Source organism: Microcaecilia unicolor, chromosome 3, assembly GCF_901765095.1.
Source record: "Microcaecilia unicolor chromosome 3, aMicUni1.1, whole genome shotgun sequence".
Taxonomy (NCBI): domain Eukaryota; kingdom Metazoa; phylum Chordata; class Amphibia; order Gymnophiona; family Siphonopidae; genus Microcaecilia; species Microcaecilia unicolor.
In genome coordinates, this window is record NC_044033.1 from 79,672,304 (window position 1) to 79,688,114 (window position 15,811).

Below are 15,811 nucleotides of genomic sequence, written 5' to 3' on the forward strand. Positions count from 1 at the left end.
TCTAACTCTCCCATCTTATTCTTTAGGCTTCTAGCATTTGTATACAGGCACTTCAAATTGTGTTTTTTCCTTTGATCTACAAGCTGCTTAGAAGTTGAAGGGGATAATGCGCATCCTTTATCCTGCTCTCTCATTAAGCGCACCTGGCTTACTTTAAGCATTGTTGAAACCTCTCTACTGGTTTCTAAATGTCCTGTTTCAATAACATCCTTCAAGAATACTCCACACCAAACCATGCGCTCCTGGGCGACTGTCGGCTTTCTCCTCCATTCTAGTTTAAAAGCTGCTCTATCTCCTTTATAAAAATTTGCGCCAGCAGCCTGGTTCCATCCCAGTTAAGGTGGAGGCCATCCTTTTGGAACAATCTCCCCCTTTCCCAGAATGTCATCCAGTGCCTGACAAATCTAAAACCCTCCTCCCTGCAACATTGTCTCATCCACGCATTGAGACTCCGGAGCTCTGCCTGTCTCTTGGGCCCTAAGCGTGTAATGGGTAGCACTTCAGAAAATGCTATCCTAGAGGTTCTGGATTTGAGCTTTCTACCTAAGAGCCTAAATTTGGCTTCCAGAACCTACCTCCCACATTTTCCTGTGTCATTGGCACCCACATGTACCAAGTCAGCTGGCTCCTCCCCAACACTAAAGATCCTAGGTGACGCATGAGGTCCACCACCTTCGCACCAGGCAGGCAAGTCACCAGGTGATCCTCATGTCCACCAACCACCCAGCTATCTATATGCCTAATGATCACATTACCAACTACAACAGCTGTCCTAACCCTTCCCTCCTGGGCAGAACTTGAAGACATATCCTCGGTGTGAGAGGATAGTACATCCCCTGGTGGGCAGGTCCTGGCTACAGGAGTACTTCCCACTTCACTAGGAGACCTCCTTCCTCCAAGGCAGCAGAGGGGCTACCAGACTGGAGGTGAGACTTCTCTACAACATCCTTGTAGCTCTCCTCTATGTACTTCTCTGTCTCTCTCAGCTCCACCAAGTCTGCTACTCTAGTCTCAAGATGGTATTTTTAAACAGCATCCATGCCTGATGTAAATTTTTGACCTTCACAGCTGCTCCTCTATTTTTTTTCACCATCCTTCTCATTTTATCATAATCTCCTTTTTGAAAGTTAAATGCTAACGTATTGGATTTCCTGCGTGTACTTACTCCAGAGCCGATATCAAATCTCATCCTATTATGATCACTGTTAACAAACGGCCCCAACATCATTACCTCATGCACCAGATCATGTGCTCCACTAAGGACTAGGTCTAGAAGTTTTCCTCCTCTTATTGGCTCTGGTATATGCTGCTCCATAAAGCAGTCCTTGATTTCGTTAAGGAATTTTACCTCCCTAGCATGCCCAGTTAATATCGGGGTAATTGAAATCACCCATTATTATTGTGCTCCCCAGTTTGTCAGCTCCCCTAATTTCTGATAACATTTCTACATCTCTCTGTTCATCCTGGCCTTAGTGGAGACTTATTTCACATGACCTCCTCACTGGTGAAACTGCTACTCCTTGCTCAATTTTATGTTTATCATGTTAAAAAAAAATGTTTTAATCAATTAGTGTTCCAAACACAATAGTTAAAAGTGACTTATCTCAAAGTGAAGGACTGGATACCAGCATTTGCCATATTTCGTTGATAGCTGCCTCAGGGAACGGTCCAGTCTGAGCAAGTCATCATTCCTTCACATTCATTTCTCCTAAGGAGGCATGTGAACCGTGACCCTGAGTTGGTCATGTGAAATGAGTCGCCACTGAGATCATTCACCTTGAGATATCCTAATAGCTGTGTATATGAGTTTCTAAATAGTATTGGGGTCCTTTCCAGTACATTGTTGACCAGTGCATGCATGGTTTTTTTTTTTTTTTTTTTTTTAACTTAAATTGGTCTGTGTTCTTTATAAAAAAACTTTTCATGTTCTGGCCCTGAACATTTAATTTGGCTGTTCTCTTTTCCAATAAATCCCAGAATTTCTAGAGCAAATGTAACCGCTACTATATATTTTCCTTCAGTGAAAGGAGTTTGTTATAAAAGGCTATGAAAGCTCCATCAATTATCAAGCTGTTTTGGCATGAAATTTTTTACCTAAGGGCTTGAAACGTTTGAGTTTTTATTCTTTTTTGCCAGTCCTTGAAGACATTATCCTATATAATAATTCTCACCTCTAACGTTCTGAGGCTGCCTGGAACCGTGGTTTCCTGCCAGAGCTGCTCAGGAAAGTGGAGTAGATAAAAGTGACATCATTCCTGAAGTGCCACTGATTGGCTGCTGTGACATGCAGCAGAACGTTCAATAGACAGGAGTGGAAGTGAACAAAGCAAGTCTATGGTAAGCAAGGAAGCCATTTGGTTAATCTCTGATTCCACTCCCTAAAGCAGCCGTCATTCCTATACACTCAAAAAAAAAACCAAAAAGGAAACCTAGGAACTGCTTCTCATTGCCGTTTTTACAGCTTTTTCCACTGGACAAAAGGAGGGGGGAGACACACAGACCCTGCAAGAGGGAGGGGGAACCCTGTAACTGGGAAAAAGGGAAGGGGGACCCTGCAACTGGGAGGGAGGAAGGAAGGAAGGAAGGGAGGGAGGGAGGGAGGGACACCTCTGCAAATGGGAGACATACCGGGGGGGGGGGGGGGGGCGACCCTGTAAGTGGGAGAGAGGGGGGACCCTGGCACATACTCTCAATCTCACACACACACTCGCACCCAGTCTCACTCTCTGTCACACACACGCACACTCGCACATTCACACTCTCTCAAACATACACACTCCGAGGAAAACCTTGCTAGCGCCCGTTTCCTTTAAAAGAGAAACGGGCCTTTTTTACTAGTTATTTAATCATTTTGTAACTTGATTTGGTTTTTTTTTTTACACCTGTTTTAACTTTATAATTAAGTGTTTCTGTGTTTTATTTGTAGTTCCCAAATAATAATCTTTTTTTTTTTGTTGTTTGACCTATGTTGTAATTCAATTTGGAACTCATTTTCAAAAGAGAAAAATGTCCAAAAAGAGTCCAAAAGCACCATTTGTACAGATTTCTTCTCAAAATGTTCACTTCGGTATTTTTGAAACCTATTTTACAGATGTTTATCTATGCATTTCATCCAGATCACATGGGAGGGGGCATGTCTGGGGCGTTTCAAAGGTAGGATTAGACCAGGCTTGGGGTTTGCCTACCACTTGGACATTTTATAGCCATAATGGAACAAAATGAAAATGTCTAGGGTGAAAACTTCAACATTTTAGACCTGACTTTATAACTAATAAGGCACAGAAAGTTGCCCTAAATGACCAGATGACCACTGGAGGGAATCAGGTTCACAGCTGACTGAACTAACCACAAGGCTACACCTCTGACCTATTTGCTGCATTGCTTAGAATGGACAAAATACCTACAGCTGATATAGAGCCTGGTTTTCCTTTCCAGATCACTTTCAGGGGAGAGGGAAAGGGGCAACAACTACTTGGGGATTAAGCAGGGGTCAGTCATGCCTAACCCTCCAGTGGTCGGCTGCTCAATTAGAGCAACCTTGTGAAACTTGGACATTACTGAAACAGGTCTAGATAAAGAATGTCCTTTTTAGACATGGACGGTTCTTGCCATTCAAAAATCCCTATTGGACGTTCTACTTTTGGGCACTCCATAGTCCCACCCAAAGCACACCCCCTTGCTATCTGGACGAACTGCAGTGTGAAATGTCCAAATTCTGACTTTCCAAAATCAGGATTTGGACGTTTTTAGCAGATGGACATTTTAAAATGACTAAAAAAAGGTCCATCTGCTTTGAAAATGAGCACCTTAACCTGTTTATTTAATTTTTTTTAGCTACGTAGGGCTCTTTTTAATAAGCTGAAGTAGAAAGCAGCCTTAGCAAGCCCTTACATGGGGTTTTCCTGCTATTATTACAGCAGTTGTAAAATAGCCAATTTTCCATTTTTTTTCTACTAATGGCATGTTGCCATTAAAAAATAATTAGCGAGTGAGCACTTAGAGACCCTTTTACTAAGCTGCCGGTAGGTTCTATGAGTGTGCAGCACATGCCCAAATGAGACTACCACCAGGCCAGTACACCCACCTGGCAGTAATTTCAGATTTGGCGCATGCCCATAATGCCTGGATGAATTATTTGTTTCCTCCCACGCGCGCCGTTTCCAGCAGAAATTGGCAGTTGGCACACGCGTGTAAGCGTGTGAGCCTTTACTGCTAGACCAACGGGTGGTGTTAAGGGTTCAGGCCAGTTTGGGTGCATGCTGGTTTCAGTTTTTACCGCAGGGACCTTTTTCCGTCCCATTAAAAAAACACTTTTTTTTTTTTTTTTGCGAACACGGTAAAAAACTGGCCCTGCGCACGCCCAATACACGCGCCTACACTACCACAGGCCACTTTTTACCACAGCTTAGTAAAAGGATACCTTAATAACAACTATTTTATAGGTGGTAAGTGCTTACACATTAATGCTGCGGTAATGGAGGAGTAGCCTAGTAGTTAGTGCAGTGGACTTTGATCCTGGGGAACTGAGTTCGATTCCCACTGCAGCTCCTTATGATTCTGGGCAAGTCACTTAACCCTCCATTGCCCTGGTACAAAATAAGTACCTGAATATATGTAAACCACTTTGAATGTAGTTGCAAAAACCTCAGAAAGGTGGTATATCAAGTCCCATTTCCCTTTCCCCCCTAATCAGAATGTGGCAATGTCGCTGCGCTGATCAGTGCATAAAAGCCCACTCTCTTCCCTTGACATATCCCTTCTTTGGAAAAAAATTTTTTTTTTAATGTTAGCACATGGTTTGAACATGCAGATCTCAGACTTAGCATAGTCCTAAGTGCAGCCCAAGCACATCCCACAGCCCTTTTAAATTGTGGTAAGAACGTGCTAGCACATACCACAACTTGGCAGGAAACTTAAGATATTAGAGTTTTATGTTTTTTCTTAGTACATTGTTTTAAATGTTGCAATATATTAGGTGTCCTGATTGTGTGCATTAGTTGTAAACTGAACTGAACCTTGGAAATAGTGGGATATAAGGTTTTTAAACAAATGGGGCAGACTGGATGGGCTACCTACTCCTTGTCTGCCATTATCTATTGCTCTATGTTACTATGAAAGATCTTACCTGGATTTCTGTGGGGATCATGTGATTTCTTCTAGCTTTAATCTGTTTCCTTCTCTTGCAGTACATCATGCTTCCCCCATATCTGCACTTCTCTCAACTCTCAGAACAATTCATCTGCAACCACAAAAACAAAAATTAAGGGTTTACTGCACACACCTTTTCTATATGATATACACCACAAAACAGCACCATGGACGCTTCATCTTACAGAAATGTTGGTTAGATTTAAAGTGTGTAGAAATACACCCAGTTTCATTTCAGCATAACACAATCTGCTGCACGTACACAGTGTGCAAGTTTACTAGTATTTTCTATTAAAACATGAGATGTAGACAGCATTGGTACTAGGAGTGTCGGTTGAAGGAGGTGGGACCTCAAGTTTGAATGGCAGCTATCAATCTAACCGCACGTACTTGGCACTACTAACTCTCTCTTTAAGAGCCCTTCAACTGTAACTACTCCCCTAACAAGGCTCATATATGGTTTTAACCTCCACCTTAACCATATATCATATAGAAATCATTCATATGTTTTTTATGTTTTTTATCGCCTCAGCAGTGCACATGACCATGGTCATGTGCACTGCTGAGGCGATAAAAAACATATGAAATATTTCTATATGATATATGGTTAAGGTGGAGGTTAAAACCATATATGAGACTTGTTAGGGGAGTAGCTATCAATCTAAAGCATAAATAAACAAATTATAAATTCGTGATCAGTTGGAAAACCATTAAGGCTGAAAAGCTAGTAGTCACTGAGCAAATACTCCTTATGGAACCCTAGTGCATGGACAACTGCCACATAATCCCACTGGGCCTAACCCTGGGTGCTGTTATAACCCTGAACATAAGCAGTATTGTTTTGTTGGTTTTGCCACTTTATCTTTTCAAGATTACACATACTACAAAAAAAATGTTACACCAAAAACATACTGGGCCTCATATTCAGCCGGTCTAGCCAGTGTACAAAGTTAAGTGCCCCCAGTTAAATGAACAGCACCACTGAATACACATTTGACCAGCAGCCATACAAAGCACTTATCTATTTAATGTTAGGCCTACTATTTTGATAAAGAACACTAAAAGAGAATATGAAAAGAAACTTGCCGCAGAGGCAAAAACTCACAGTAACAACTTTTTCAGGTACATCAGAAGCAGAAAGCCTGCAAGGGAATCCGTTGGATTGTCAGATCATGAAGGAGCAAAAGAGGCATTCAGGGAGGACAAGGCCATATTAGAGAAACTGAATGAATTCTTTGCTTCGGTCTTTACAGAAGATGTAAGAGATCTACCTGTACAAGAAATGGTTTTCAAAGGTGATGATGCGGAGGAATTGAAAGAAATCTCGGTGAACCTGGAAGGTGTACTGAGCCAACTTGACAAATTAAAGAGTAATAAATCACCTGTACTGGATGGCATACTTCCAAGTGTACTCAAAGAACTTAAGCATGAAATTGCTGATCTGCTGTTAGTAATATGTAACCTGTCTTTAAACTCATTCGTAGTACCTGAAGATTGGAGGGTGGCCAATGTGAAGACCGATTTTTAAAAAGGGTTCCAGGGGTGATCCGGGAAATTACAGACTGGTAAGCCTGATGTCAGTATCGGGTAAAATAGTGGAAATTATTATAAAGAATAAAATTATGGAATACATAAACATGGTTTAATGGGACAGAGTCAGCATGGTTTCAGCCAAGGGAAGTCTTGCCTCACCACTTTGCTTCGTTTCTTTGAAGACGTAAATAAACATGTGGATAAAGGTGAGCCAGTAGATGTAGTGTATCTAGATTTTCAGAAAGCTTTTAACAAAGTTCCTCATTAAAGACTCCTGAGAAAATTTAGAGTCATGGGAGAGGAGGCAATGTTCTGTTGTGGATTAGGAATTGGTTAATGGACAGAAAGCAGAGGGTAGGGTTAAATGGCCGTTTCTCTCAATGATGGAAAGTGAATAGTAGAGTGCCACAGGGATCTGTACTGGGATCGGTGTTATTTAACATATTATAAATGATCTGGAAATCAGAACAATGAGTGAGGTGATTAAATTTGCAGATGGCACAAAACTATTCAAGGCTGTTAAAACACATGCAAACTGTTAAAAACTGCAGGAAGACTTAGGAAATTGGAAGACTGAGCTTCCAAATGGCAGATGAAATTTAATGTGGACAAATGCAAAGTGATGCACTTTACAAAGAATAATCAGAATCATAGTTACCTGATACTAGGGTCCACCTTGGGGGTCAGCACCCAAGAAAAAGATCTAGGTCTTGTTGTAGAAAATTTGCAGAAATCATCTGCCCAGTGTGCGTCTCAGCCAAAAAAGCACACAGGATACTAGGAATTATTAGAAAAGGGATAGTAAATAAAATGAGAATACTATAATGCATCTGTATCACTGCATGGTGCAACCTGACCTTGAGTATTGTGTTCAGTTCTGGTCGCCATAACTAAAAAAAGATATAGTGGAATTAGAAAAGTTCAAAGAAGAGTGACGAAAATGATAAAAGGCTATGAGCAAAGACTAAAGAGGTTAGGGAAAGAGACGGCTGATGGGAGATATGATTGAGGTCTACAAAATCTTGAGTGGTATAGAATGAGAAGAAGTGAATCGATTTTTTACTCTTTCAAAAAGTACAGAGACTAGATGGCAATCAAAGAAGTTACATGGAAATACTTTTAAAACAAATAGGAGAAAATATTTTTTTCACTCAATGAAAAGTTTTGGAACTCTTTGCTGGAAGATGTAGTAACAGCGGTTAACCTATCTGGGTTTAAGAAAGGTATGGACAAGTTCCTGGCGGAAAACTCCATAGTCTGCTATTGAGACAGACATGGGGAAGCCACTGTTTGCCCTGGGATTGGTAGCATGGAATGTTGCTACTATTTGGGTTTCTGCCAGGTACTTGTGACTCTGGCCACCGTTGGAAACAGGATACTAGACGGTCTGACCCAGTATGGCTATTCTTAAATTCTTACGACCTAATTCTAAACACATAACTATCTATTTAGTGGCTGAATACTGCTACTAAATGTATAAGTGAGGACTCCACCTTTGACTCTCACCAAGGCCAGACCCTTTTTCTTTTTTATTTCTAGTTTGTTTATTTATGAAATTTTCATAGCAGTATCAATAACCAATGATAAAACCATAACAAGAACATTAATAAGAAAAACAAATGGCAGCATGGATACTACTGCTGGGAAATAAAGATAAAGCAAATATCAATCGGGCATATATATAGAAAAATAAATCAGGTGTTATGATTAACATAAGGTTTTAGAGACGACCATTTAACATTAAATTTAACTGAAAGGTTTGCTTTCTTGGCAAGGTAAGTTTCACATCTGTAAGAAACACACTAAGTTCCACCAGTTATCATAGTAAAATTTGGATCAATCTTCCTATGAGTTTAAAATAATTTTAAGAGTCAAAGACAGTAATGTATCCAATAAAGAACACTCATACTGATTAAGTGAAGACAACAAACATAAAAGGACCCTGTTTACTAAGCCGTGCTGTAGGCACGCTAGTGTATTTAGCGTGCACTAAAATAAGCGAGTGCTAATGCCAGAGACACCCATAGGAATATATAGGTGTCTCTAGCGTTATTATGCTAAACACGCTAGTGCATCTTAGTAAGCAGGGACCAAAGAGCGTACAATGACAGTTCTGTAGGAGATCTCACAATTTAAATTAAAAAAAAAATTGCAGATGGTGGACCAAACGGATCCTCTACATTGGGCCAAACAGATTTCCAGTAATTATGGACACATGTACAAATATATTAAATGTTTAACAAAGCCTAGTTTCATTCTACAGGTCCAACAGGTCTTGGATATGGAAGGGTCTGTAAGAAGTGACCTAATGGGTGTCCAGCAAGATCTATGTGCTAAGAAGAACATAGACTGGGTTAGGGAGAAAGATCTGGAAGAGAAAAAGGTGGAGAGCCAAAAAGTGTCTCACTCGTCTTCTTGAAAAGCATAATCCAAATTTGGTTCCAGGGCCAAATTAAATAATAAAGGTGACAAGAGGCATCCTTGGCATCTGCCTCTGAAGTACGACTGGTTCGGATACTTCACCATTTGCTGAAATTTGGGCCGACAGTGAAGAGTACAAAAGGCGTACCATATGAATGTATTCTTCTGAAAAGCCAAAGTGTTGTAATATACAAAATAAATACTTCCACTCTACTCATTCAAAGGCCTTCTCAGCATCTATTGAAACTGAGAGAATAGGAGCAGCCACAGACTGAGCAGAGTGGAACAGATGACAAAAAAGTCTTGTATTGTCAGAACCAAATCTCCCATTGAGAAAGTCAACTTGATCATAATGAATAAGAGAAGACATCACTTTTTCAAAGTCTACTAACTAATAATTTTGCAAAAATCTTCCAATCCAAATTGAAGAGTGATATTGAGTAGTAGTTTTGAACTAATTATGTAACTCTGTTAGGTTTAGGCAGGACAACAATAACAGCTTCTAAAAAACATGATAATTATATCTCATCTTACCTAAAGAGGTAAGATGAGATATAATAACTTGAAAATAGGAGTGCAATTTTGGAGTAAGGAGGGTAGAAAAAGCCTTATAAAAATCAGATAGCAAGCCATCAGAACCTGAGGCCTTAAACATTGCCAAAGAGTTTATAGCAGACAATTTCTTCATTAGTGATAGGCTGGCTTAACAAGGTACTAGAATGTGGGGGAGAGGTGAGGTAATTTAATAGAGTTAAAAAAAAATCAAATACGCTTTCTTTAGTAGCACTAGATTCTGTATTACCAAGCTTAGTATAAAAGGAACTAAAAGAGTGGAGAATATCAGAAGTTGCAGTATACAAGGTCCCTGCAGTGATTTTGATTCACGTAATTCTTTGCGGCATTCGACAACTTCAGAGCTAAGATGCTAAAAGTCTGCCCGCCTTGTCAGCTTCAGCATAATATACTGCACTTTGTTAAAAGCAAATGGCGGAAGCAGTCTGATTTAATATGTTGTTATACCGAAACTTAAGCTGTTGAGGATCATGCAGAGAGCAAACATCATTTTTCAAATACAAGGCAGATTCAAGAGCATGAATCTCTATTTCCAGTGAATTCAATTTGGTTCTCTGCTTTTTCTTTTGAAAAGAGTGAAACTAATAGCCTCTCCTCTCAGCCACACCTTATAGGACTCCCAAATAGTAGACAAAGACAAGGATGGAGTGTGAATAATTGTCCCCCATTAATTCTGTTATGTGTTTCAGAAAGTTGTCATCATGTAGAAGGGAAAATTAGGTTCTTACCGTAATAATTTTCTTTCCTTTAGTCATAGCAGATGCAGTCATTACAGATGGGTTGTGTCCATCAACCAGCAGAGGGAGATAGAGAGCACACTTTTTTCAGAGCCTCATACCAGCTTGCTCCACTGCCTCTCTTCAGTATTTGAAGCTTCCAAAGCAGTATGGCAAACCGCAATGGGAATAACATGAGCTTTCCTCACAGCGAACGATGGCCCTTCAACAAAGGGCATTAACTCAGAATGGAGGGAATGAAACATCCTCCCGGAGGGCATAAACTCATCCTCCACTGAGACATAACTGGAGGGAATAAACTCATCCTCCCGGAGGGAATAAACTCATCCTCCAAAACATGAAACTGGAGGGAATTAAGTCATCCTCCTTTAATTGAACAAGAATCCTGAAGACTGTTTTCCGACTTTCTCCCAAGGACGGAATCTCCAGGAAACACGAACAGAACCTGAAATAGATTTACAGCAGATAGCATCAGACAGGGAGGGATCATGGCTGCATCTGCTATGACTAAAGGAAAGAAAATTATCACGGTAAGAACCTAATTTTCCCTTCCTTGTCATCAAGCAGATGCAGCCATTACAGATGGGATGTATCAAAGCAATCCCTAGATAGGGTGGGAACAAGCCACACCATACGCCAGCACTTGCGCTCCAAAATGTGCGTCCCTCCTGGCAGCCACATCCAGCCTGTAATGTCGGGCAAAAGAGAGCTTAGAAGCCCATGTTGCCGCACTACAAATCTCTTGAAGAGAGAGTGCTCCAGTTTCAGCCCAAGAAGAGGAAATTCCTCTAGTGGAATGCGCCTTAAAGGCATCAGGCGGAGGCCGGCCGGCAAGCAAATAAGCTGAAAAGATAGATTCTTTAAGCCAGCGGGCAATAGTGGCTTTAGACGCTGGAGACCATCTGCGAGGACCTGATAGCAAAACAAACAGATGATCAGAGGTCCTGAAAGAGTTAGTAACTCGCAGATACTGCAGCAGAGTCCTGCGCACGTCCAACAGGTGCAATTGCCCAAAAGATTCTGGAAACTCCTCCTCGACAAAGGAGGGCAAGAAAATAGGTTGGTTTAGGTGAAACGCTGAAACAACCTTAGGCAAGAAGGAAGGCACGGTCCGAACCATGACCCCCGACTCTGAAAACTGCAGAAAAGGGTCTCTACAGGACAGTGCCTGAAGCTCTGACACCCGTCTCGCCGAAGTAATGGCCACTAACAAGATGGCCTTCAGTGTCAAATCTTTCTCTGAAGCACGCCGGAGCGGTTCAAAGGGAGCACCCTGAAGGGCCTTCAGCACTAGCCCCAGGTTCCAAGCTAGACAAGGTGCACGCACGGGAGGACGGAGCCGAAGCACCCCTCTAAGAAACCGTGCCACATCCAGATGAGCAGCTAAAGACACACCTTCAACCTTGCCACGCAGGGAGGCCAACGCTGCCACTTGCACCCGTAGGGAATTACAGGCCAAGCCTTTTTGTACACCATCCTGCAAAAAGTCCAGAATCAGCGAGACAGGAGCCCGCAGGGGTGTGATCTCTCTGGAAGCACACCAGACTTCAAACTGGCGCCAAATCCTGGCATAAGCCACAGAAGTGGAACGCTTGCTGGCTTGCAGGAGAGTGGTAATTACTTTATTGGAATAGCCTCTGCCTCTCAATTGCGCCCTCTCAATCGACAGGCCATAAGACCAAATCGGCCAGCGTCCTCCATGGTCACCAGACCATGTGACAACAGGTTGGGAACCAGAGGTAACTGAAGGGGATCCTCTACGAGCATCTGTCAGATGTCCGCATACCAAGGCCTCCTGGGCGATGAGAACCACTTCTCCTGGATGCAGCCGAATCCGCAGGAGCACTCACCCTATCAAGGGCCATGGAGGGAACACATACAGTATGCCCGGAGGCCAGGGTTGAGCCAAGGCATCCAACCCCGCCGAGCGAGGATCTCTCCGTCTCCTGAAGACTTTGGCATTGGTGCTTGTCGCCAATAGATCCATCACGGGCTTGCCCCACTTGGCACATATCTGCAGGAACACTTCGTCTGCAAGTTCCCACTCCGCTGGATCGATCTGATGCCTGCTTAGATAATCGGCTTGCACGTTGCTCTGACCTGCAATGTGAGCTGCCGACAGAAACTGTAGATGCAGCTCAGCCCAGTGGCAAATTTGTTCGGCCTGTGCGGTTAGAGCTCTGCACAGAGTGCCGCCTTGTCAATTTATGTAGGCCACTGCTGTCGTGTTGTCCTACATCACAGCCAATCCTTCCAGGGTCACTTGAAAGGCCAGAAGCACCTGAAACACCGCTTTCAACTCTAGGCGGTTGATGGACCACTCCGACTCCTCGGGTGTCCATAGACCCTGGGCATGCTTCCCCTTGCAATGTGCGCCCCAGCCTTTCAGACTGGCATCTGTCACCACTAGGCACCAATCAGGGAGCGCCAGCGGCATTCCTTGCCGCAGCATACTGTCTGAGAGCCATCACTCCATGCTGAGTTGGGCCGCAGGGAGCCAAGAGAGTCTGCATTGGTAATCCTGAGATACTGGAGACCATCTTTGGAGTAGAGCATACTGTAGAGGTCTCAGGTGCGCTCACGCCCAGGGCACCAGTTCCATGGTGGCCGTCATCGATCCAAGCAGCTGGACAATGTCCCAAGCTCGCGGGCGGGGCATCCTCAGGAGCAGACGGACCTGATTCTGAATCTTGCACCGCCTTTGCTCGGGTAGGTACACATACCCCGAGGCTGTGTCGAACCTGGCCCCCAAATATTCTAGAGACTGCGAGGGGGGTCAGGTGACTTTTGGCCAAATTGACGACCCAGCCCAGAGATTGAAGTACTGAGACCACTTTGGCTGTTACATGCTGACTCTCTGCAGCAAAGTTTGCTCGAATGAGCCAGTCGTCCAGGTACGGGAGAACCCGAATACCCTCTCACCTTAGAAAGGCAGCTACTACCACCATAACCTTTGAAAAGGTGCGGGGAGCTGTGGCGAGGCCAAAAGGCAAGGCCCGAAACTGGAAATGCTTTCCCATCACCGCAAACCGCAGAAACTTCTGGTGCGGGGGCCAAATTGGAATGTGCAAGTAAGCTTCTTTCAGGTCCAGAGACGTGAGAAACTCTCCTGGCTGTACCGCCGCAATGACGGAGCGCAGGGTTTCCATGTGAAAATGCCGCACTCTCAGGGACTTGTTTAATTCTTTTAAGTCCAGAATAAGGCGAAAAGACCCTCCTTTTCGTGGCACCACAAAGTAGATGGAGTAGCGGCCGCAGCCGCGTTCGGTGGGAGGTACTGGGGACACGGCCCCTATCTGAATCAGACCTTGTAAAGTCTCCTCTACTGCCACCCGTTTGGCGGCAGAACCGCATCGGGACTCCACAAACACGTCTCTTACAGGGGCGTCGAATTCTATTCTGTAACCGTCTCTGATCAGGTCCAAGACCCACTGATCTGAGGAAATGTTGGCCCACTCCTCGACAAAGAGGGAAAGACGTCCTCCGATGACAGGACTCGAGGAAAGGGCCAGCGCACCATCATTGAAAGGGTCGCCCCTGAACTCCAGGCCTTGAGCCAGTGGCTGTGGAACGTTTGTCCGAGCGAAAGGAGTTCCGCTGCTGAAAACGGACACGAGAAACGAACCCAGCAGAACGCCGAGCTTCACGGAAGCGAGGTCTGTAAGAGGAGTGGACCGCCGCACCCTTAGAGGAAGGCCGAGGCCTATCTTTGGGCAAGCGCTGGGGTTTAGCCTCACCCAGGCCCTTCACAATTTTCTCCAACTCCTCACCAAACAGGAGAAGGCCTTGAAAGGGCAACTTCACCAACCTTTGCTTAGAGGCCATGTCCGCCGCCCAATGCCATAGCCAAAAAAGACGGCGAGCTGCCACTGCTACTGCCATGTGTTTAGCCGAAGCTCTGACAATATCATAAAGGGCGTCAGCAAGAAAGGACAAGGCCGACTCCATCCGTGGAGCCACATCTGAAAAGGGCTCCGCTCCATCACAGGGCTGTTCCACTGCCTGTTGCAACCACACCAGGCAGGCTCTAGCAGCATAACAACTGCATGCAGACGCCCGAATAGTGAGACCTGCAATTTCAAATGACCGTTTAAGTGCTAATTCCAGTCTACGGTCTTGAATATCCTTCAGGGCAACACCTCCTTCAACAGGGAGGGTAGTTCTCTTTGTCACAGCTGTGACTAGGGCATCCACTTTAGGCATAGCAAAGCGAGCCATATGCTCCTCACTCAGAGGGTATAATTGCCCCATAGCCCTGGAAACTTTCAAAGGTCCCTTGGGGTCAGCCCATTGAGCCGAAATAAGCTCTTGGATGGAGTCATGCAAAGGAAAGGCTCGAGCAGGCTTTTTGGTACTAGCCATCCTAGGATTCACAGAGGAGGCTGTGCCACTGGGAGGGTCCTCAATAGAGAGAGCCTGCAGGGCATCAGAAATAAGCGCTGGCAGCTCATCACGGTGGAAAATCCTCACCGCGGAGGGATCGTCCAGATCCTGAGTCACTTCTGCACCAGAATCTGGCTCCTCAGACCATGAAGGCCTGCCAGAGTACTCCGAATCCTCGCAGCTCGACCGGGGGGGGAGGGGGGGGATGGAGGTGCAGCACTCTCTGAAGGGGAATGAGCCCTTCTGCGCTTCATATTCTGCCAATTATCAGGGAATAACGCCCTCAGAGGGCATACCCAGGCTAGAATCCACCGGGGGGGCATTAGAAGAGGCCCATGCCGGGCTTTGTGGGAGAGCTCTTTTAAGCATGTATGCTTTATGCATTAATAAGACAAAATCAGGGGAGAAAAACTCACCCTGGGCACCCGGATCTCTGCCGGGGCTAGTAGCTCCCATATCAGCCTCACTCCGAGGCCTCCCCCCGGGCTCAGGACTCTCTGTCTCAGCGGAGGTCGCGCCATGTGGTAAATTCAAAATGGCGCCCGCTGCCAGCTCAGAGCGCGAAGAATCGTCGCTCACCATGCTCGGGCCGGCTCTAACGTCTATACAGCACGATTTACAGAGCCCCGCTGCTGATCTGCGCTTGCCACACTTGGAACAGCGCTTTACTGTCTCCGCAGCCATCGCTGAAAACTGCGGTAAAATTCAAAATGGCAGTTCGCGCCAAAATCGCCCCGATCGCGGGCCCACCTTGGAGGAGTCAGAAAACACTCTTACCTCACTGGACCGAGTATCACAGCTCCGGTCCCACAGAAAATGGCAAGGAAAAACCTCTGTTCCAGCGTCTAAGCGTTTTTGTTTTTGTTTTTTTAAACGCTGTGAGGAAAGCAGAGGTAAATAGAACTCCGGAGGCAAAGGTGAGTGGGAAAGGCAGAAAAGGGTGAACCTATGTGCCTGCATCCACTGTTGGTGGGGAAGGACAGGGAAAGCTAAGCAATGTGTCCACATCCACGGAG

At 44.6% G+C, this 15,811-nt stretch overlaps 1 protein-coding gene across 4 annotated transcripts in view; it reads right to left on the reverse strand.

The window, feature by feature from the left end:
• TRERF1 (transcriptional regulating factor 1) overlaps positions 1-15,811 on the reverse strand; it is a 329,029-nt gene that overhangs the window by 165,998 nt on the left and 147,220 nt on the right. For 3 of the 4 annotated variants that reach the window (XM_030196092.1, XM_030196089.1, XM_030196091.1), the window contains exon 2: positions 5,126-5,239. The gene's annotated coding sequence lies outside the window, so the exon portion shown is untranslated. Of the gene's footprint in view, positions 1-5,125; positions 5,240-10,950; positions 10,962-15,811 lie in introns of those variants that run through there. The other variant, XM_030196090.1, reaches the window with a different exon arrangement.